At 39.1% G+C, this 22,471-nt stretch overlaps 1 long non-coding RNA gene across 1 annotated transcript; it reads right to left on the minus strand.

Annotated features, from left to right (window-relative positions):
- Positions 1-148: 148 nt before the first annotated feature.
- Positions 149-22,226, minus strand: LOC147980448 (uncharacterized). Its single transcript, XR_015619331.1, has 7 exons — positions 21,010-22,226; positions 20,559-20,635; positions 13,959-14,083; positions 13,791-13,861; positions 13,658-13,708; positions 9,409-9,506; positions 149-1,125 (listed from the first exon to the last, which is right to left on the minus strand). It is a non-coding gene; the product is annotated as an uncharacterized LOC147980448 (long non-coding RNA).
- Between the last annotated feature and the right edge of the window lie 245 nt (positions 22,227-22,471).

Genomic DNA, 22,471 nt, shown 5'->3' on the forward strand with positions numbered 1-22,471 from the left:
AGGCAAGTTATCATACCCGTTCTTATTTATTTTGGTAATTTGATACTATGCTTGACTATAAATTTATTGGCGTCATTATTATCTATCTATTATTCTGATATGTCATAACTAAAAGATTCAGATTGGTTTGAATTATAAGACCAACACACGCATAAGGGAAGTTTGTGCAACTTTTGGAATTATATTTTGCATATGTACTTTTAATAAATAATAAAATATGTGTAATGCGTATTTGCTAATAAGTTTAAATGCCCGTTCGACTCTGTAGATTGTGACAATGCACATGTTTGTTCGCTTAAGTGTGCAATATTTGGCAAAAGTTATATTACTTGTACTTTCACGCAGCTATACTAATTATTTAACTGTTCAATTCAAGTTACATATTATTTTTTTCCATTGGTTCATTTACCTTTATGAGTTTACTGCAGATCGGAAAGAGTTCTAAACTATAAATTTGTACAAGGCTGCATTAATCTAGGACCTGGCGAGGATTGATTCAAGGAGCAAGCATCGTTTCATGGATTTCTAGTCCATGAGAACTTGTGTTAGGCTGATATCGAGCATCGTGTGTTCTGGTGCCTTAGCGGGACAGCAAGGATTCCACTAAGATGGCTGGTTGGTCTGAGGGTGGTCGACTTATAGTTGCACCCAGCCAAGACGATTTGATGTGCTGGCATCAAATAATTAAATGTTCATCAAAATGTGTATCCTTTTCTAGATGCCATGTAATACTAGGATTCTCTTTTTACCTTCTGATGAGAGCATGCATTAGATTATTCTATTGGTTAAATCCGTACGATCTAGCATGGCAAGTAAGGCTCTTAGCTAATTTTCTAGAGCAAGATTATCTATTACTTATGGATATTTTCCTATCACATTATACATCTCATTATATATAGAGCTCCAAGTCCATGCTAAATAATCAAACCGTAGCAACATGAATCTATGAAGGAAATTACTATAGATATATAACACCTAAAAGATAAGCTTGGAGGACTTCTGATAGATTCAGCCACGGAGATTTTTTAGGTTGCTAATCCTTAGTGACCTGGCCGTTTGTGACAGCATTGCCATGTGGTAGTGGCCATAGTGCCCAAAGGTGTGTCTGTAACATGAGACTGCATCCTACAAAATTATCTTTTTTTAACATTTGACAGATTGTTGACAATCCAACATTGAAGTGCATTTAGCTGAAAAATATATTCATGTGGACCGGCAGTGATTTTTGACATCCTACCCGGACAAAAAAATCTGGTATAACCATATGTGTACTTCTGAGAAAATGGTAGCTGAATATTTTTTCTACTGCATTTGTATTACTAATGAGATGTGTTTCAAGTTTTTTTTCTGTTCTTAGACTACATTTGTAGATGCCTATCATTATGTGATGACTTAACATTTCAACCCATCTTAATAATTTGAACAGACGGTTGCATCAATAGTAGCTGAAGAATTTGGTGTGAAACTTGGAGCAGAAGTAGGAAAAAGATTTGAGGATGAAACAAACCCCGTATGATATAAGATTTGATTAGAGATTATCATATTTTCCTACTATTTAGCATGCAGGTTATATTTTAATGGCATGTTTAAAACATAACCTCAAACCAAAATTAGAAATAACTTAATTTTACAAAATGCAGACTTATTAATATATATCCAAAATATAAGATGCCAATATCCAGATATAATATCCGAAAACAAATGATATATTATCGGCATACTTAGTATTAATTACGGCAGGTGGTCATATCCGGTGTTTACATAATGGCATGTTTGATGTTTTTCATTGTAATATACTACTGGGTTGATCACGCCGAATCACAACTTTGATTCCATTGAATATTTTGTGATTGTGATCATATGAGTTGATTCATTTTCCGATTTTGTAATTATTGTTTCCTTATAAACATCTATAAAATGCTAAACCCTTTAATTAGCCAAACCCAAACCATAACGCTCTAACACCCTTGCCACTACAGCTTACTTTGACATGTAGTCATCCAACAGCATCGATGGGGCTGATGATAATCATCAAGAACAAGAAGAAACGAGGGAGCTGCACCCTGATGATCTTGGTCAGCTGGAACAAGATGAGGAAGAACCGAGCCGAGATGGGAATGTTGGTGGGGGATCTGCACCGAGATGTAAGAAACTAAAGATGCATGATCATAACCTGCCTGTTCAATTCCCATCCATGCTTTCGTCGAACCATTTTGATAACCTAATCTGATGTCGTAAGGTGCATCACATCCCTCGTGCACATGTCCCCTCAGGCTGGGATATCCAGCGTGACACGGGGTCAAGTGTAGCGAGGAAAGACGTTTGGGGTACCAACAACTATGAGATTCTTCAGGCACAAAAGCATACTAGCATGTTGGTGCAGGTTTTGATTGACCACATAAATCATTTGACAAAGGTGGTCGAGAAGCATATTCAAGCATGTGACAAGAAGCCACCACCAGCTGATAAGGACGAAGCATAAGGAGATCTACAATAATGTTGAGATGATAGATTGTTTTTTTCCATCCCGTGTAACCGTTCGGACTTGAACAATAATAAAGTTTGATTTTCAGTTGATTTATGCATGCTACGTGTGTGCTAAATATGCTCAATGACAATCTAATTTTCCCTTATATCTTATTTATTTCCCTAATTACGCTCTAATTTCTTAAACTAATTCTACACGATGATAGCGTGACCAAAAAAACAGCTTAATATCACAATATAATTTGTCACCCTAATTCTTAGCCGAAAGTCCTCATTGCAGGCATAAACACGATCTCTCCGGTCTCTCGCTGCCGTCCAGGTGGCTCCTGGTGCCGCCACGCCTTTGATCTCCTCTGCCAATCCACTATGATCCTACTAATCCGTGTTACAGGTTCGTTCACTTCCCTCCATTGTTTTTCTCAAATCAAGCAGAACAGAGTGGCTTTTCTGGATCTGCACTTTTCAGGCAGGGGGGCCGACGCCGGCATGTTTGTGAGAAAGGCGCAAGGGCCGGAGCAGCTCTATCCATCTGTGTAATTTTGATGCCGACGAGCAGCAGCAGCCAGGCCTCACGCGTTGAGAGAGATAGAGAGATGAGCTATAATTTTTAAATACTGAATGATCCCGCTGATCTGTTGCTTCTGCTAATGCATAAACAGAGAGCATTTGCCTAATAACATTGCTGCTAATGCATACGCATAAATAGACAACATTATGTTGTTTGCTAGCTATCGGAGCGTGTACTTCTACTACTATTACGAGACGTGCTCTACTATTGTTTCTCATTTGTACGTCTGTGTGTCATTAAGACAGTCGTGATGAAAAAGAATAAACAATATTCTCCCATAGTGCAATTATATTTTTTGATATAGATGATGATCGTAAAATTATGTGTTAGGCATGATATATGTGAAAACACTAAAATTGTCTATTGTCCCATAGCTACGCACGGGCATTTACCTATATCATAATTTTATATATCATCAAGGTAATGGAAAATTAAAATATAATTAATATATTAATATATTAATGTGAATATCAGAAAGGTTAATAAATATCCATAAAAAAGAAAGTCTGTTTTTCAAAGGCAAGTGATAAACCATATCCATTTACATAGGCAAGTGATCATAATGTGAATCAAACTGAAGATCATGGACCGATTTTGATATGTACGTTTCCTTGATTAATAATCAATATTTAATAGGTTGCTGAATATTACATATCTGAATATAGATATGTCACCCACGGGGGCCTAGCCAGCCAAAAACAAATTTTCATCACTATTTCATTTTCCCGCCGCCCACTATGCTTATATACATAATCCCCACTGCCCACAAATTTTCTATAAAGGAAAACTCATCTCCTCCACGATGACCATGGTGATCTCATACAGATCGATCACATCTAAGAGGGTGGTGGCGCCGCCGCCAGCTCCTGTCATCAGTCAACTCATCTCCCCTCCGATGAACAGGAAAGATAGAATAATCTTTTAGTACGTCTATTTGCCATCACTATATAACGGGTTTTTTTCTTGAAATAATCACCATTGTTTTGCCACTTGTTCTTTTATCTAAAAAGATGGAGCACATGGGATACACTAGAACATAGTAATAGGCTTGGCGATCAAATCATCTATTGTCGGCTTGTTTTCATCTTGTATATTAGTTAGAAGCAGATGGACAGTGAGTCTGAATTACATAATCTTTTTTTTCATCGTGTACAAACCAGATGTAGCAAGCACTAACACAATCACCTGAGTATATTAATATTTGATTAGCATTCATTTATATAGTTTTTTAAGCTAATAGATTGATGGTCTGGCTGTAATCTCATTGGGGTTGTTTCTTATAACCATTGGGTACTACATGTTTTCAAAACCATTTTTATCCCATATGCAATAGTTCTGATTGCAAGAAGAAAACAAATAAGCAGAACATGAATAATATGTATAAATTTGGCATGATTAGTGTTGGGCCACTAGAATGTTATGCTCCTTGTGTGCTAAATTTTATGCTCCCCTTGGAAAATAATTTTACCTGATCCTTTTGTTTTTTTACACGCACAGGAACATGAATTTTTATCGCGTCCAAATGGAACACATATATCATAATTGCTGGATTATTCAAGCTAGGGTCATGTGGAAGGCTCACATCAAAGAGAATGGCATGGGAAACTTGTACCTTCAGTGCATACTACTCGATCGGCATGTAAGAATACTTTATAGCCCACAATTTTTAAATACAATTTTGATAAACATGTTTTTTTGCTCATTGTTGTTATGTTTCATGAAAATATATTAGGGAACAAAGATGAAAGCGATTGCATACAACAGCCAGGCAATCCGTTTCAACAGCGTGCTAGAAACCGGTAGGACCTATGATTTCAATCGCGTCGGGTTCAACCCCACATTGTGATTTCAAATTTGCAGATGTGGTTGCTATCCTTGCCTATGTTGGTCAGATAGAATTTAAGTGGGATTCAATATATAGGCATCGCGTCCCTTCCCTCGAGATTGGCCTCATGAACTTTCAGTAAGCGCCAATTATAATATGAGATTAGCATATGCTTCTTTTTGTAATTCTATTGTTGCAATGATACTCACATTTGTATTTGTTTGTAGACGGCAGATAATTTTCTTACGTGTATGTGAAGAGCACGTTGGGCCTCACTTCTGGCATTTGCAATGCACTAACAATCTGTTCGAGAAGTTTGCTGTAACTTACATACAGGTAAATCAGAGGCAGCGTTGCTTGCAAACTATGAGGGAGAGCACATTCTTCTTCTCTCCCAACATTAATGATGATCATCATTATCTACAAGGTAGGGGCTATTTTAAATTTGTTTTCAATATATTTTTTCTATAATACTAGGTCACTACTATATAACACTGATTGTTATCGTAGATATCCATGAAGCCAGCCTGACGACACTTGATGAAACACGTGCGTACGTCAATCGTGTTGTTCAAGGTAGGAACAATGGACATCAGAAGTATCACAGCTGAAATTAGAGCATCCTTGAGGGTTTTGGATGACTAACTATGTACTGATGCATATTCAAATGTCGCAAATAAATGGCTTCTGCAGTTTTGTTATGGATCAAATTGAGAATTATCATTTTGGCATTATGATTAATGTATTATACATATATATACCTTAATAATACGCAGTGTTCAGTCTTTCGTCTTACGCCATCGTCCTTTGTCCGTCTCTCCCCCACCATTCCTTTTTTCACACAAGCCAGGAAAGGAAACAGCACACGCACCCAGCAGTTTTTTTATTGGAATAACTAACTAAGTCCTCTTCCCCTCGTGCGATCCCAACACAGGCATGATCCTGGGATAACAACACGCGCACCCACGCCTCCGCCGACGCATGCTTGCCCCCATCCGCCCGAGTCCTCTGGTCCATGTTCTCCCTCTCTTATCCCTCCTCCATTTATGCCTTATCGATCCTAACACGATGGTGCGCGCATGGCGCGCATGTAAGGATTATGTTCCGGTTGGAATATATATCAAACAATAGTTGCTTCATTTTTTCCTTTACAACTTTTATTTTTCTCAAGACTATGAGCATTATAAACTCTTACTTGATCTTTACAGATTTGCGGGAATAAAAGGCCAATGTTAGGTGTTTCATGCACTATTATATTGTGACAAGACTCACTACTGCTGTATTTTATTGATCAAGTAAACTATAGACATGATTTGCGGGAATATTTCTTTCTAGAAGGTGTCCTATGTGTATCTCTAGGGCTTAACTAGATGTGTCTTAGTTATTCCACATTGATATGAGGCACTCAAACATAAAACTAAAGAAAAAAGCTACCCACACCAATTACATGTGATTTAGATGTGCAATACTACTTAAAGCACATCTAGATGTGCTTCAGCAAAAACGTATTTTATAACTCAAATTTTTCTCTCCATGGAGATATACCCGTGCGTTAAGAATATGGAACAATACATGTAAAAGAAGTGTGTTGTAGTTGCATAATTCAATTAACGGTAAAGATATAGATTTTTCCACATGGTATAGGTTATATTATGTGATATAGGTGTTGAACCACTAAAAATATATATGTACCCCGTTGCAACGAACATGCGCCTATGGATTATATCATCATGTCTATAGTTTTTGTTATGGCAACTTGTAATTATGGAAGGATATGGGCCACCTTCCGAGTACATGACAACGATTCCTTAAAGTCATTTCCTTCCAATACGATGTAGTATCCAGTCTAACGGTGTGGCCTACAATACGTTCAATCAGCGCTCGCAATTTGGCCATTAATTTTCCCTTAGTCGGATTTGCTTATAAGGAAAGTTAAATCCTGCTTGTTCCGATCTGGAAAGGGAGACGTATATAACCGAATTATAATCGGCGTTTATTTATTTGCCCATTGTAGTATGGAATAAAAATAAATGCTTGTCCGTTTATTAGCAAGGTTTTGTAATGGATACATGCACGGATGGAATGATATGGGCACCTTCCAATCCATACAACATGCTAATGCCTCACCGACCTGTTGGAAGGACAATTCCCCTCCGACTATCATATATATGGCCTGGCTGTGAGTCGACCATTGTCTAATGCCCCCTCGCTCGCTCATCCTGGTACTAAGACGACTTTCTTCCCACGGTAATGGCTGCAATGCCGATTTTTGATGGAGTGGACGATGCAGTCGAGTACATCTACAACTACGTCATGGTTTCCTCGGACGAGGAGGAATTAGAGTTTGTTCTGGCAGCCCTAAACTTCATCTATACTTTAATTGCAATTGTTAGCTGCAGATCACTACCATTATAGTTTGTATTATTGTCTTTTTATTTTAAACCCGAGTAAAAACACGTTCTTTCACCTAATCCAGGGCGATTAGTTGGCCACGTTCATAATTTGTTGCATGCATTTACTGGTTAGGATCATGCTATCCTTTCTAAATACATAAGGTTCTTAAGATCTAACGTAGTGGTTGCAAAAAAAATGGCCATGTGCTAATATTATCCTTTTACATTACCCCATGATAGTACCATCCACACCACGTTATTTTAAACTACAATATTTTTTTATGAACGGTACTATATTGCAACGGGTCCTGGTGCATGATACATGTGCCATCTACAGATTTGTTCATAACTGTAATACTACAGCAATACATTGCAACCGAACATGTCAGAATAGATTTAGTTATCTCAATAAATAGTACTTCTCTCCTGAAATGACACTACAATTCCAATTAGAAGATACATACATTTCAGACCTTACTAAAGTTTGGAAAAAATGTACTATTGTTTGCCCACAAATTGAAGTATTACATTATTTTGATACCCTTATTTTTCTAACAGCTTTGCTATCATGCTGTTTTGTTTGCAGCACAATATGGATAAGGAGCCCTCGTCCATTTGTGATCGAGTTAAGCCTACGGACTATCCAAGACACCATGCGAGGTGGTACATGGGTCAATCCGAACTGCTTCGATCTTGCAGTGCGTAAGCTTACTAGCGACGTGATACAGAGGAATGCAGGAACAGACTTTGTTGGCTCCACGCATATGTTTGATTTGCAATTCCATCGCCTAGCACGGGTGCTGATTCAGACTGGCTTAGGCCAAGCTGAATGCACCAACTTATTGATTAACAATGTCATTGTACGGCCTTTGCCGAAATACGACGTGCTCATGACCCCGTCCATTGTAAGGATTTTCATTCTTAACAATTGGTTTGTATACTATCTGTTCACCATTAACTTTGTATACCTATTGCAGTACCTATTGCCGTTGTATTTGGTGGATTCCTCCTACGCCCTCCATGCAGTTAATATTGAAAATAGGAGGACTCTCCTGATTGATCATTCCAATGAGTCATTCTTAGGCTCAGAGGACTTTCATGACAAGGAACTTAAGAAGGAAGCCCGTATAGTTTTGCAAGAATTTGGCAGTGTGTTGCAACAGGGGAGGCCTGGTTTGAATCCCCATTTTATGGATTGGCCACAAGATCATACATTTATTACAGCCCCGCGGTAATTGTTTAAATTGGTCATGCGTATTATAGCCACACAGCTATAGGTTCTAATATATGTAGACTTTTGGTCATAGCCTAGACTCTGGATTGAAAGTCCTACAGGAGATGGCTCACCAAGATGATACTCGCGGGCATAACATGTCCAGGACTTCGGTACGTGCATATATAACAAGTTTATGTCTTCCATAGCTTTGTTAATTATAAATTTATGTTCTTCCTATCACGTATGTCTGTTGTGCAATTAATTTTTCAACAAGTTATTAAATTTTTGTTTATGTTTTCTAGGATTCAATACAGCTCAGAAAGCACTTGCTGGTCCAGATGCTGATGATCAAAGGCAATGAAGCAGCTGGAAACATCCCAGCTGAAATTACAGCGTCCTTGAGGTTTTTGGACGAATGACTATGGATTGATGCATATTCAAATGTCGCAAATATAATAAGCTAATAGAACTTTGGTAGGGATCAAATTGAGATTTATCCTTTTGGCAATATGAATAATGTATTGGATTATATATATATATATATATATATATATATATATATGCAGGGAATAAAGGATTTGATGGATCCCTCTAGCTTCCTATTCGCTTCAACGTTGTCTGCTTGTTTTGGTTCTATCTATTAATTTTGACTTCTATGTATATTTTGTACTATAATACCCGTGCGGTCAGGAGCAGGTTTGTTGCTCCAGGTGAACCGGAGGCATTTTGTAATGGACCATGGCAGGTTCAGCCGGCAAGTGAGGTTTATAGTCATGCCTCACATCATATACTAACTCGTATCGTGTAACTCCATCCATACACGCACTGCTATACGATACGAGGTTTACTTTGGCGGCCATCCTCACATGCAATCTATGGAATAGCCAAACTAAAAACATGCCGGATATAATGCACGTACCTTCAATTGCCTTTGATCTTCAAGTTCGCACATGATCCACATTTCTCTGTCATGCTCATGATGTCTCTGATAACCATCTGATTATATTGTATGTGTTCCTGATTAGAGTAACCAACATAAGCCCCCGCCAAAGTGTTTTCTTATTGACTATATAAAGTACAAGACGGTGCCAGCATTTTTCGACAAACAGTATACGTTGCCAACATTTTCAAATTTGAGGGGGGGGGGGGTAGGAAGAAAACATTTGTGTTGTATGGATGAACTTTCTCTAAACATAATAGCCATATATACCTACCTATGACGTTAAATAACAATAAAATAAAGGAGGCACTAATGACTGATTCAAAGGACGAAAAATAGGCATATGCATCTCAATAGGTATTACACACTAAATGCAAGAAAGCATTTTAAGCTGATCTCAATAGGTTTATTTTCAATTATTTCCCTAATTCATGTTCATTTTTTGATGTTCTCTTTCCTGTTTGAACAAGGAAATGTAAGAAAATATTACAGCTGGCACAAATTTGAATGAAGTGTTCATGCATTTGAAGAAAACACCGTTCAACATATATTTCAGAATTTCTCGTGTATTAGGAAATTTTAGAAGTATTTTTGAAAAACGTACGTCATGCACTCAAAAGATAGTAAGAAAAATATAAAACTAATCTACATGTATTACAAAAAATAATGTGTAAAATTATTCTAACATTTCTATAAACACGTTTGCCATGTCTTAACATATTTGTAGACTTTTTTTATGCACGATGATTTTTAACACACGTTGAATAGTTTGCAAATAAATGTAGACAAAATGTTATAGTACACGTTGAACAAATTAAATACACATAAATTATATAGAAAGTTTGTTTGGTAATAGAAGGCCGGTTTCTTTATATGTTTTGTTTCGGAAATATATGGGACACCTTCCACTTATCGTAGAAAGATATGATTCGTCCGCAGCTGAAAATAATTTCTACTGGGAAATGAATAATATAGACATGCACGGATGGAATGATATGGGGCACCTTCCATCTGCCTTAGGTACCATGTGTTGTGAGACTTAATGCATCCGATGCTGAAAATCAAGCGTAATGAAAAGTTTGCTTATTATTTGGCTTTCAACAATGGAAGTTGTCGTATTATTTGGAAGGCACTTAAGTCTATATGATGCAGCTGCCAAACAGGATCTGATCCCTTCATATAACCTCTGACGAGCTCCTGTTTTAACACCCATCCCAGTCTTCACCAATTTTCGATCACTCACGACTCTCATCAATGGAGGTTGTGCACGAGCCAGTGGATGTTCAGCTCGCACCACAAGAGGCTTTGCCCGCCCCTCAGGAGGTTGCGGGCAACGTGAATGCCCTAGAAGATGTCGTTGAATACATTTTTCAATTTATCACTGTTGTCCAGGACGATGAGGCACTAAAGTAAGTTGTATTGCTCTTCATATTACTCTCGTACACAGCATGCTAGATATCCATTGGGAAACACAGCAGGCTAGACATAATTAACCATGATAGTTCACTATATTATGTTTGGTTGTCTAGGTGTTATATATTTTAGTGTATATATTTTTTGCACTGTTACACCGTTGTTAAATATTTTATGTGTGCCCCTGTATCACACCTTTTTACCTATGGTACATGTGCCCATGTTATTTTTATACATCTATAACATTATTAAAGACAAAATAGCTACCAGGTTATCACAAAAGAGCTAGCGTGTTTTAAATTAAGTAACTTTTTTGTACTGCTTTATATTATACAAAAGAGTTAGTCTAAATGTGATACAGATATGGATGGATGTTATTTGGTAAAGACTGGTCTGCATTTTTTGGTCAGCACAATCTAGATTAGAAGCGAACGACCATATCAGATTGAAATAAGCCTACGGATGCTCCAGGAAACAATTAGCCTTTTTGGAATAATTCATCCTGAGTGCTTCAATCTTGCAGTCCGTAAGCTTGCGAGCGCTGAAGTAGAGAGCACTGCAGGTACAAGAATGCTTGGAAACAAACATTTTTTCAACTTGCAGTTTCATTCTCTGGCACGGGCCCTCAGACACTCTTTGATGGAGTAAGAAACACGCACCGCAGTGCTGATTGACAATGCCATTGTTCGGCCGTTTCTTAAATATGATGTGTTCAACTCTAACATTGTAAGAGACTCATTCTTATAATTTAACTTGCTTATTCTATTTTGTACTAACATGTGTCTATTTACGACAGTATCTACTACCATTTGTTTCTGTGGATTCTTCGTACGGACTACTTGTAGTCGGCATGGAAACTAGGAGGGTTCTCCCAATTGATACATCAATCGACGTCTATGGTGGACCATACAACTTTCATAACACTGAAACGAGGAAGGAAATCACAATGTTGAAACAAGAGTTCAACAATGTGTTGCAGATGAGGATCCCTGGTTGGAATACCAATCTCATGGACTGGTCAACGCACGGCATCGCTTCAAACGGCAGGCGGTAATATAGTAAATCGATCACACGCGTTATAAGCAGACCGTTATAGTTTTAATATAGTTACTTTTTTTGTAACAGCAAAGACTCTGCTTTCCTTGTCCTACAGGAGATGGCCCACTAGAATGGTACTACTGATTCTAGTAGGCAGATCACTCACGTAAGTACACAATAACAAAGTTTATCATGCGATTTATTTTCCAGCAATTTATAAATTACTATTTTTCCATCTTCTTTAGGATTCAATACAGCTCAGAAAGAACCTGCTGGTCCAGATGCTGACGATAAAAAACAATGAAGCAGCTGGAAACATACCAGATGAAATTAAAGGGGCATTGAGGGTTTTAAACGACTGAATATGGTCTATTGCATTTTCGTATGTCGCAAATAAATGGCTACTACATCTTTGTTAGGGATCGAATTGAGAATTATCTATTTGGCAATACGGATAACTATAAAATGCATTGGATGGTATATATAGGTTTAAATACTTTTTTTGTTTTGGATATATTAAACATTTGTTTTGCGACGCACCCTAGAACTCGAAATATCACGTCAATTGTAACAGTAAAGTCATGAACTACATAATTGGCTATACGAACTATATATAACTAACACGTCAATGCCTACTTATCAACATCAGCGCTAAAAGAAAAGCACTTGTCATAAATCACGACGCTCAGCTCCTTTCACTTTAGGAATAAGAGTAATGACAACATAGTTAAGGCGAGAAATGTCAATTATCCCCACACAGAAACCTTGAATGATTTGACACACCAGCCGATGCAGCTAAGGCCAAAACTTCTTGAAGAAGGGAATAGAATACCCATCAGGGCCAAAGGCTACCTTCGGGTTGGCAGAGTTAATGACCTCCCAGATCTTCATCAGACAAAGGAATCATTAAGGCCTCATTCTCGGTGTTTGAGATCATGTTACAATTGACCCATAGAGAGGGAGAGATAGAGAGACCACCCTCCTGCTTAGCCCCCAAAAGAGAAGAGAAGAATTCCACAACATGGGATATGATGAGGGATTGATCCGAAGTCCTAACTCCATTAATGATGAGGCTATCTAAAACATCTTCTTCTTCTACCATTGGCAATGGCAAAGAAGTAGGTCATTGGGAAGTCCCCTTTAAGAGTCCAATTGAGGGTACCACGCTGACGCCAATAGATCTCTGCCTGCTGATGCAGCTGCACCAGAGCGGCTTCAAGGTTGTATCGGACTGACCAATCATGCTCCGAGAGGCCTATCGCATCTACTAAAAGGTCCAAGCCCGCGATCTGGGCCTCTAAAGAATTTTTCTCCCTGCGGGTCTCCGCTGCTCTGTTAAGAGACCAGCCCCTAAGAAACTTACGAAGCTCATACAAGCATTTGTGCCAGTCGTCCATGGGCCGAAAGGATCGATGTGAAGGGTAAAGAAGGCTAGAAATCTTAGTGGCAAGAATATTGATGAATCCCTCCACTAGAAGCCAGGAAGCATCGAATTGGAAGCGCGAAGAGGTCATAGGTTGGTTTAAGCCAGCGTCCAAAATGAGGGGAGCTTGAACTATATAGGTTTAAATACTTTTTTTGTTTTGGATATATTAAACATTTGTTTTGTGAGCACCCTAGAACTCGAAATATCATGTCAATTATAACAGTAAAGTCATGAACTACATAATTGGCAATACGAACTATATATAACTAACACGTCAATTCCTACTTATCAACATCAGCGCTAAAAGAAAAAGCACTTGTCGTAAATCTATGGCTGATGGAAATTATGTACCTCATATTCAAAGCTTATTGAAAGTCAACAATCATTTCCTGCATGCTTTACCTGCAAATTAAAGTGGAGCTTGACCCTATTATCATGATGTAATGGACTCAAGTTATCAAAATGTTGTGGATCTTACTCTTACATGAGAAGGCATCAAGGCTCCCCCTGATTGTACATTCACCAAGGTTTGGTTGATAAATGAACACATTTACACTGAAAATAGGCATATGTAATACGATACATTAGTATCAAGGAAATCCCATGTTACCATGAGCACGACGAGTTCAAGAAAGCAGAAAATATGTCATACCAGTCGAACGGGATGTATTATAATAGCTTCATGTCGAATGTCCTTGATACTAATGTTGAATGTCAACTCATACAAATAACTACCAGAACAGATGTGTGTCTAGAAGCTTAGCTTCATAATAAAATCTGCCAAATCAAAACATCAAAAGATAACTACAATGAGTTCATATACAGTCAACCAAACAAGTGACATAAAAGGCCAAAGCATTATTTTTCAGTGAGAAAATAAGTGAACAAATAATTCATTATAATTTCACCGTTACAACTTAAATATTTTAATAGACAAATCACAGATTGTATATATTGCATTTTTATATGCGAAAATTTTATACCTCATAAAAACTATTTAGTAACTTAAAGAAATAGTAAAGAAACAAAATTGTTTTAAGCATGTTTGGATCTTCTACATCTTCTCTGATTTATTAGCATACTTACTCCGTTGCAATCCTTCGGTGTATATATTAATATGAGTTAATAAATTAGATATTTCATTTTTCTGGGATAGAAAAATAAGATTGTATTAAATCTAGAGATATGATTACCCTAATAAAAATATAATGCTTGTACATACCGACGACCACGGGGAGGAGGAAAAGGAAGTTTCTTATATTTCCTTTTCTATTGTATTCACAAAACAAGTGGGCTGAAATAATGGAATCGGGAATATATTATCTGATACTGGGAGAAAGATCAGATCCGTCCACAAGTAAAAATATTTTATACATGGAAATGAATAACTGCTTTAATTAAACGATGTTGATCATTTGGAAGGCAATATCAATTCTCCAATGTATTAGATGTCATGGTAACAAAATGATAAACTCCATCTGCCTACTATTTAACCACCCACCCAAGTTCACATATATCCCATCTGCAATTTCCGATCGAGAACTAATTTTCTATCCCATGGAGGTGATCATTGGGAACGTTGCGCACGCACCCCAAGAGGGTGCGCCTGCGGCCCAGGAGGATGTGCCTGCGCCCATGGATCTTTTGCCCCCACCAATGCATGCCGTGGAAGATGCACTCGAATACATTTTTCACTTTATCATGGGCATTCGAGACCAAGATATATTAAAGTAAGTTGTCTTATTATACATTCTTTTGCTATATACAAATCATGTTGGAACACTCTTTTACACAGCAAGGAAAGATAGCTAGATGGGCAATCCTAAAATATCCATAGGTACATGTATACGTTTTTTAGTTGAATCCGACGCTACATGAACAATGTGATGCAAAGCCCATGAATTCAGGTTCTAGATTTGATATGTGTAGATACATCTAGGTGAGGACATAATGGCATCGTGCAATGTCATGCAATATAAACATGAATTCGGTTTATAGGTTAGTATAGACAAAGTTAAACTAGAAGATGACCATTGAGGTCTTTTCCTAAATGTTCTTGGGCATTTTTTTCCAGCTCAATATGGATAAGAAGCTCCCAGCCGTACCAGATCGACATCAGCCTCCGAATGATCCAGGACACCCTTTTTTTCATAAAAAACTTCATCTTGAATGCTTCAACCTTGTTGTACGTAAGCTTGCGAGCGCTGAAGTAGAGAGGACCGCAGGCACCAACTGGGTTGGTAGCAAACATTATTTCGACTTGCAGTTTCATGCTTAGTCACAGGCCCTGAGGTACTCCTGGATGACTCAAGGAGAGCGCATCACGATGCTGATTAACTATGTTGTGGTCCAGCCTCTTCCTAAATATGATGTGTTCAACTCTATAATTGTAAGAGACGCTCATTCTTAAAGTTAGTTTTACTTATTATAATAGCAATTGACATGTGTCGACCTGCCACAGTATCTACTCCCATTGAAACTTTCGGATTCATCGTACGGGTTACTTGTAGTCAACCGGCTGAGGAGGAGGGTTGTCGTGATGGATCCATCCTTCAACACGTTTGATCCTGAAGATAGCACTTATAACATATTAATGAGGAAGGAAATCACACTGCTGAAGGAAGAATTCAACACTGTGTTGCAGACTAGGATCGCTGGTTGGAATACCCAAATCATGGATTGGGAACAAGATACCATGTCCTGTGCTGCTCGTCGGTAATCTACTAAATTGATCGCATACATAAGATGCAGACCGTTATAATGTTTAATTTTTTTTGACGTAGCAAACACTCCGGCTTCTTTGTGCTACAGGAGATGGCCCACCAGATTGGTCGTTTGCGTAGCATGGGCTGGATGAACACTACCGTAAGTACATAAATTATGAGTTGATGTGTGCTAATTATTATCCAACCAGTTTATTAAATGATTGAGTTTTTGCACCTTTCCTAGGATCCAATACAGCTTAGACACCAAGTTACGGTCCAAATGTTAATGTTCAAAGACAATGAAGCTGCTGCAAACATCCCGCCAGAGATTAGAGCGGCCCTGAGGGTTTTAAGCAACTGAAGATGGACTGATGCATGCAGATATGCCAATAATATTTTCCTATACTTCAGATTTGTTATGGATCAATTTGATAATTTTTTTTGATATGAATACTTAGATAATAACTTTATGGGGTCTTCTATAGACGTATGTTCAAAAAATTTAGGATGTTTTGGTATTATCAAACTATTCAAACTTTATGGTGTTTTGGTATTATTGAAGTTTGGTTTTATTACCATATTGTTGGATTATTAATTGATTTTGTTGCAACTTCATGAACAAATCATTCGGTTGTTTGCCATGAATGAGCCATTAGCCCCATTTGGGAAGCTGTAGATGGGTAATAGGGTTTGATGCTAGATGAGATGAGTCACCAGGGTTTAATGTTTTTCCTAAACTAGGCAAATGCATGTGTGTGCACAGGATATTTACATCCTTCGGCGGCAGCATTGTGCCTCCAACTGTTTCTGCACCTACTGTCATTTTCCTCGAAGAGGTACAAAGCGGAAATTGTCACATCTATCAATTCCCGCATCCAGCTCAAAACCCCCTATCACTTCCTCTACCGTTCAGTTTTAGAAACACTATCATCATGTAGAACATTCAAATAATATTAAAAAAACAATGGGCCGACACATTAGTAAGTTAATATCTATACTACTATTAACCAAATGAACATTTTCTTTTCTATAACCACCCCATTATGTGTACCAAGATTAATTGGTGCCATCAGATTATCCCACTTAATGATATCTAACGGCCTAAAACAGAGGTTAGGATTGCACGTAGCAATTAATTGACGGTCTATACTCTGCCGAGCGGATGAATATTCCCCCGCCGTGCCACGCTCCATTCACGAAAAATTCTGCCGAGGATCACTCCCCTTACGGATCTTCCCGAGATCCCCGTAGCCCTCTCCCTCTCGCTGCTCTTTCCCTCAAAACCCCCACTGGTTTCCAGCGCCTCCAACCATAACTAACTCTCGCCCCCACCGCTCAGGTCGCCTACGGCAAACCGAAGAAGGATGTGGAGGCGGACGTGGGTTAGATATGGATCATGAGTGTCTTGGACGTCGACGAGCGGTCGTTGATGGGGCGGGGGTGGCGCATCAGGAGTTATCCTTCTTCCTCCATTATCCTATTCCACTCGCTTGCCGGTACCATGCGCCTCTCCCTAGCCCTTTGCCCTGACCTCTGCCACGCTAGGAATTTGAGATGTGCAGGAATACTGTAAGGAAGAAGAGAACGAGCAAGAAGCCGAGGTAGTGGAATCGGCATCCGAGTCGAGAGTAGGTGTTAGCCACGCTTAATGGTGCAGGTGAAGATAAATTCAGCCATTGCCTCTGACAGGCTTCGTTTCGTCGGCGGCGCGGTCAGAGAGCAGATGGCAGGAGCGCGCGGCCGGCCTGCTGTACGCGGTTGGTGCCTTGGTGTGCAGGGGCACGACTGCGCCCGAGCATGGAGAGGGGTTTCCTGTAAGGGCGTGAAGCAGGCGTGTTGTCATGGTGCCGGCTTTGCTCTGCTCTGCTCATGGAGGATGCAGAGGGGTTGGCGGCTTTGGCGCTGGGAAGAGGAAGCTGGTTGTGCTCTCTCTTGTGGTTCAGAGAATATACTGTGCAGCCTGTACTATTCCTCTATGTCTTCCTCCCTGCTAATTCCTCTGTCTATAACAGTTAATTCCTGACTATTTGTGTGCACAGATCGAAATAACAGTAGCAAGGAAAACTTGGAATATGTGGGACCATGATTAAACTCGATCTGTTTATCTCCCTCTCAAGTCACAGTTTGGTTTGTACAGTATATATGTTGGATCTAATGTTGATGTGTAGTGATTAATCATCCATTTGATTAAAAGTTCAGGTGGTCTTGGGATCTCTATGTGGCAGAAGATAGAGATTTGGTGCCTTTTTGTTGCAAATATTTCTAGCTTTCTAGGTAGTTCTCAACTTGCTGCAATATTCAGTTGTTGTATGTGGTCCTAGGCTCACACCAAATGTTGAATCATAGCAGTGAATGTAAGTTTTATTCCATGTATAGTACGTAGCAGATTTATAGCTTACTATACTTGTATAAATCCTACAACTCCCACATTAACACATGGGCAGCCCTAAATAGTAAAGTCCATACACGATATGTCAAAAGATCCATAAAGTCATGAATTATATTTGGCAAAAATAACTATATGTAAATATCACGTCAATGCCTACTGATCAACATCAGCGCTAAAATAAAAAGTTGATTTCATGCATCCAGAATTAGTATTGGTTACTTTCACGTATTGAGAGATATCTAGGACTCCCAACACTGATTGGAAAGTCCAAAGAGGGCACTTTCAAGTATGTAACAGAGAGCTCGAAAGGAAAAGTAGGCGGCTGGAAGGGGCAAGGACTCTCCAAGGCTGCAAGGGAAGTGCTTATCAAATCGGGTCTCCAAGCTGTACCGACTTTCACAATGAGTTGCTTTCACCTCACAAAGAAAATGTGCCGGAAACTGACATCAATCTCTTCGAAATTCTGATGGGGGCCAATGAATGGTGAAAGGAAGGTACACTGGATCGCCTGGGAAAAGATGTGTGCGTCAAAAAGGAGTGGTTGAATGGGATTTCGTGATCCGGAAGCTTTTAACCAAGCGCTCTCAGCAAATCAGGCTTGGCGTATTTTGCAGGTCCCATCGTCTCTCTGTGCACGAGTGCTAAAAGCGAGATATTTCCCTGAACACTCGATTTTGACGGCCACGTGTCCATCGGGGGGTTCTTTTACCTTCAGAAGCATCATCCATGGTAGGAACCTGCTCCGGGAGGGGCTCGTATGGAGGATAGGGGATGGGGCCAAAGTCAACATACACCATGATAATTGGATTCCTAGACAAGGGAGTCTGAAACCACTAGGGCAGAACTATGTACATGGGATCACTAAGGTGGCAGACTTGCTTCAACAAGATGGTGTGACGTGGGATGCTCAAAAGATACAGGACATGTTCTCACCAACGGATACAAATGACATCAAACAAATTGCAGTTGGTGGCCTGGGAGTGGATGATTTCCTAGCATGGAACTTTACAAAAAGTGGAGTGTTTACTGTCAAGTCTGCATATCATCTTCGAATGGCGCTGAACAGCACGAGGACCGGACAGTCGGGCTCTTCGAACTCTGTCCAAGGTCATAAGGGATTCTTGGGGCTGTGGGCTACAAACGCACCAGCAAAGGCCAAGATACACATGTGGAGAGTTATTAAAAATGGTGTAGCAGTTGGGGCGGAACTTCACCATCGTCGGATTAAGCCTGGCATTTTTTGTGTTGCATGTGGACGGGAAGAGACGGTTTACCATCGATTCTGGGCATGTCAGCATTCATCGCTGTTCTTGCAAACGATGCAGTCAGAAAAGGGAGTTATGATGGCGATCCCACCGTGTCATATCGACTCTCAGAGTGCATTGGCGAGCTGGTTGCTGGGATGGTTCGCCGGGGCTACCGATGGGGAGAAGGAGGCGATGATTCAATCGGTATACGGCTTATGGTTGGCTCGCAACGCAGCAAGAGACTGTAAGAAGATAGCATCTCCGCATGAAATAATGGAATCTGTGTGGGAGCATATGTGCGAATGGCGATCAGTTCATGCTCCCAAGGTGCGTGTTTCAGTTCCCAAAATAACTGAGAGATGGAAACCTCCTGATGAAGGTTGGCTCAAGATCAACTCAGATGGTGCCACTTCGAAACATGGCAATAGCGCTGGAGGCGGGGCTGTCATTAGAGACCATGTGGGAGCTTTTATGGGAGGATTCTGCCAACATTTTCAACATGTAGCTGACCCGGAAGCTGCAGAGATCCTCGCATGCAGGCAAGCGGTTCAGTTTGCACTTGAGAGGAACGTGCAGAAGGTTCATTTGGAGCTGGACAACCTAGGAGTCGTACAGATGTTAAAACAAAAGGAAAAGAACTTGTCTGTAGTAGCGCCATGGGTACAGGATATCAAGGTGATGCTCGATTCAGTGGAGGAGTTCAGAGTTTCATGGGTAAGGAGGTCTACCAATGTGGCCGCGCACAAGCTAGCGAGAGTAGGTGTAGGTGAAGGGAGAAGTGAGCTTTGGCTTGAATCTCCTCCAGATTTTATCTTAGATGTAATTTCAAATGACATTCCAAACTTTGTTTAAGAAATAAAAGCAGCGGCGGGTTTTTCCCCTCAAAAAAAAAAAGAATTAGTATTGGTTACCTTTGGCATTGGGAAACCATGGAGAAACTGGAATTGAAAGCATTCATCGAACTTGTGTGGCCTCTCAGATATTACAACTGCAAAAAGTATATTGAGACTGTACATTAATACCAAATTATGGAATGAAGTATTAGTACAAACTGTTAAATCATACAAAAATAGTTAAGCAGGAAAATGATTAGTGTGCATGCCGTGAATTTATTTTTGCTGTAGCTAAACTTGGCATGCAAGCAATGAAAATCTTTTTATTTAATTAATACAATAATTTAATTCTTTAATAAGTTATGATTTTTTTACATCTTTCCTTATTTATTAACAGGTGTGCATTTGGTGGAAAAAGGAAATAGATATGCACCATCAACAATGGTATATATGGTAGAAAACAATGTTATATATGGTAGAACTATATTCAGCCATGATCTGCTACCCAGTTATTCTCCGCATGTCCTACCTATATATGTTAACCTTGTCTGCCATCCCTCCTCCCCCTCCTTGCTCTTCCTTCGGCCATCACAACAACAGACCTGGAGGACAATTTCCCAAGGAGTACCTTGTGTAAGCAAGGACCATCTAGAAGGCGAGTTCCTCTAGGTACGAACAATTATGGATCTTTATCTTCTCTAAAAGTGTAATAGTTGTTATATTAGGATCATGTTTGGTTGAGGTATACTATCAAAAGTATGTCTTATTTTGCATTTTCTGTATGTTCACCTACAAAATTATGCATGCACTTCTGAACACGTGATTTTCTAAAGCACATTTTATAGCAATAAAAGCATGCATGCAATTCTTAACATGGCAGAGAACAAACAAATAAACAAACACTTATGAAAATCTTAATATTATGACAGTCATAATAATAAGTCCTTTCATGTAATAAAAGCCCTGTGCGTTGCACCGGGTGTACAAAATGTAAATCTATGCTTACACAGTTGAAAAAAACTACGAACAAACAACATTGCAATCAGTCAAATAGCCATATTAGAACAAATAATTCAAACAATTTTGGTTAAAAATATTTTTCAAACATCTAATACCTTTTAAGTTTGCAAATCCCGTACCATTCGTAGGAAACATACACATGGATATGCTCTTACTTGATTTTCCACATGGCAAGTTGAAATAATTTGTGTTGTATCAAAAGTATTGTGATAAGATTTAGGATCAAAATTGATGAATGATTTCGGATTAAGTAGTTAACAAAACAATACAAATAGATCTCATTGTTGCATGCCTAAGGCTCAAACCCAAGAATACACATGCACCCATAGTGAACAATAACCAGACAAATCATGAGCAAATTCATTCAAAAAGATTGGCTGTATGTTCTCCATTTATAATTCACAACCAAGAGTCAAGTCATGGTCGTAGGTAAGTTTCATAGCTTCATATATATTGAGCCTTAGCTGGAAAAATAGTTGGAAACTAAAAAATGAAATTAAATTGATGGTCATGGTTGGCTGTCAATTAGTGTCAGTGTTGGCAGACAATGATACACTAACCATCGAGAAACGAACTTGCTACTTAAATTGCTTGTTGGTTAGAAGAATAGATCCATTATAGAGTTAACAGAAGCTTTTAGAGAGGAAGACTCATCTTAGCACCGTCGTAGGTCCGGCCGGTGATAGCGTTGGGGACTTGGTGACGAACTGGCAAACCATGCCATGTCTGGTAAACACTGGAACATATCAATTTACTATGTGTGAACTAATTATCCATAACTACCTTAATTAAAGTAGTAGTGACTTAGCTCAAAAACTAAAAAACATGATCCAGATCCCACAATAGTTCCATCTACAAATAAACAACCAAACATCCAGTGACAACCACTGTGCTAAGAAGTATCAAACTGAGCACACCTCATAGCAGTTCATATTTGTGCTAAAAAATATATGATTGAGTAGAATAGTTAA

This window comes from Triticum urartu, chromosome 3A (genome assembly GCF_056163025.1).
Source record: "Triticum urartu cultivar PI428250 chromosome 3A, HENAU_Tu73, whole genome shotgun sequence".
Lineage (NCBI taxonomy): Eukaryota > Viridiplantae > Streptophyta > Magnoliopsida > Poales > Poaceae > Triticum > Triticum urartu.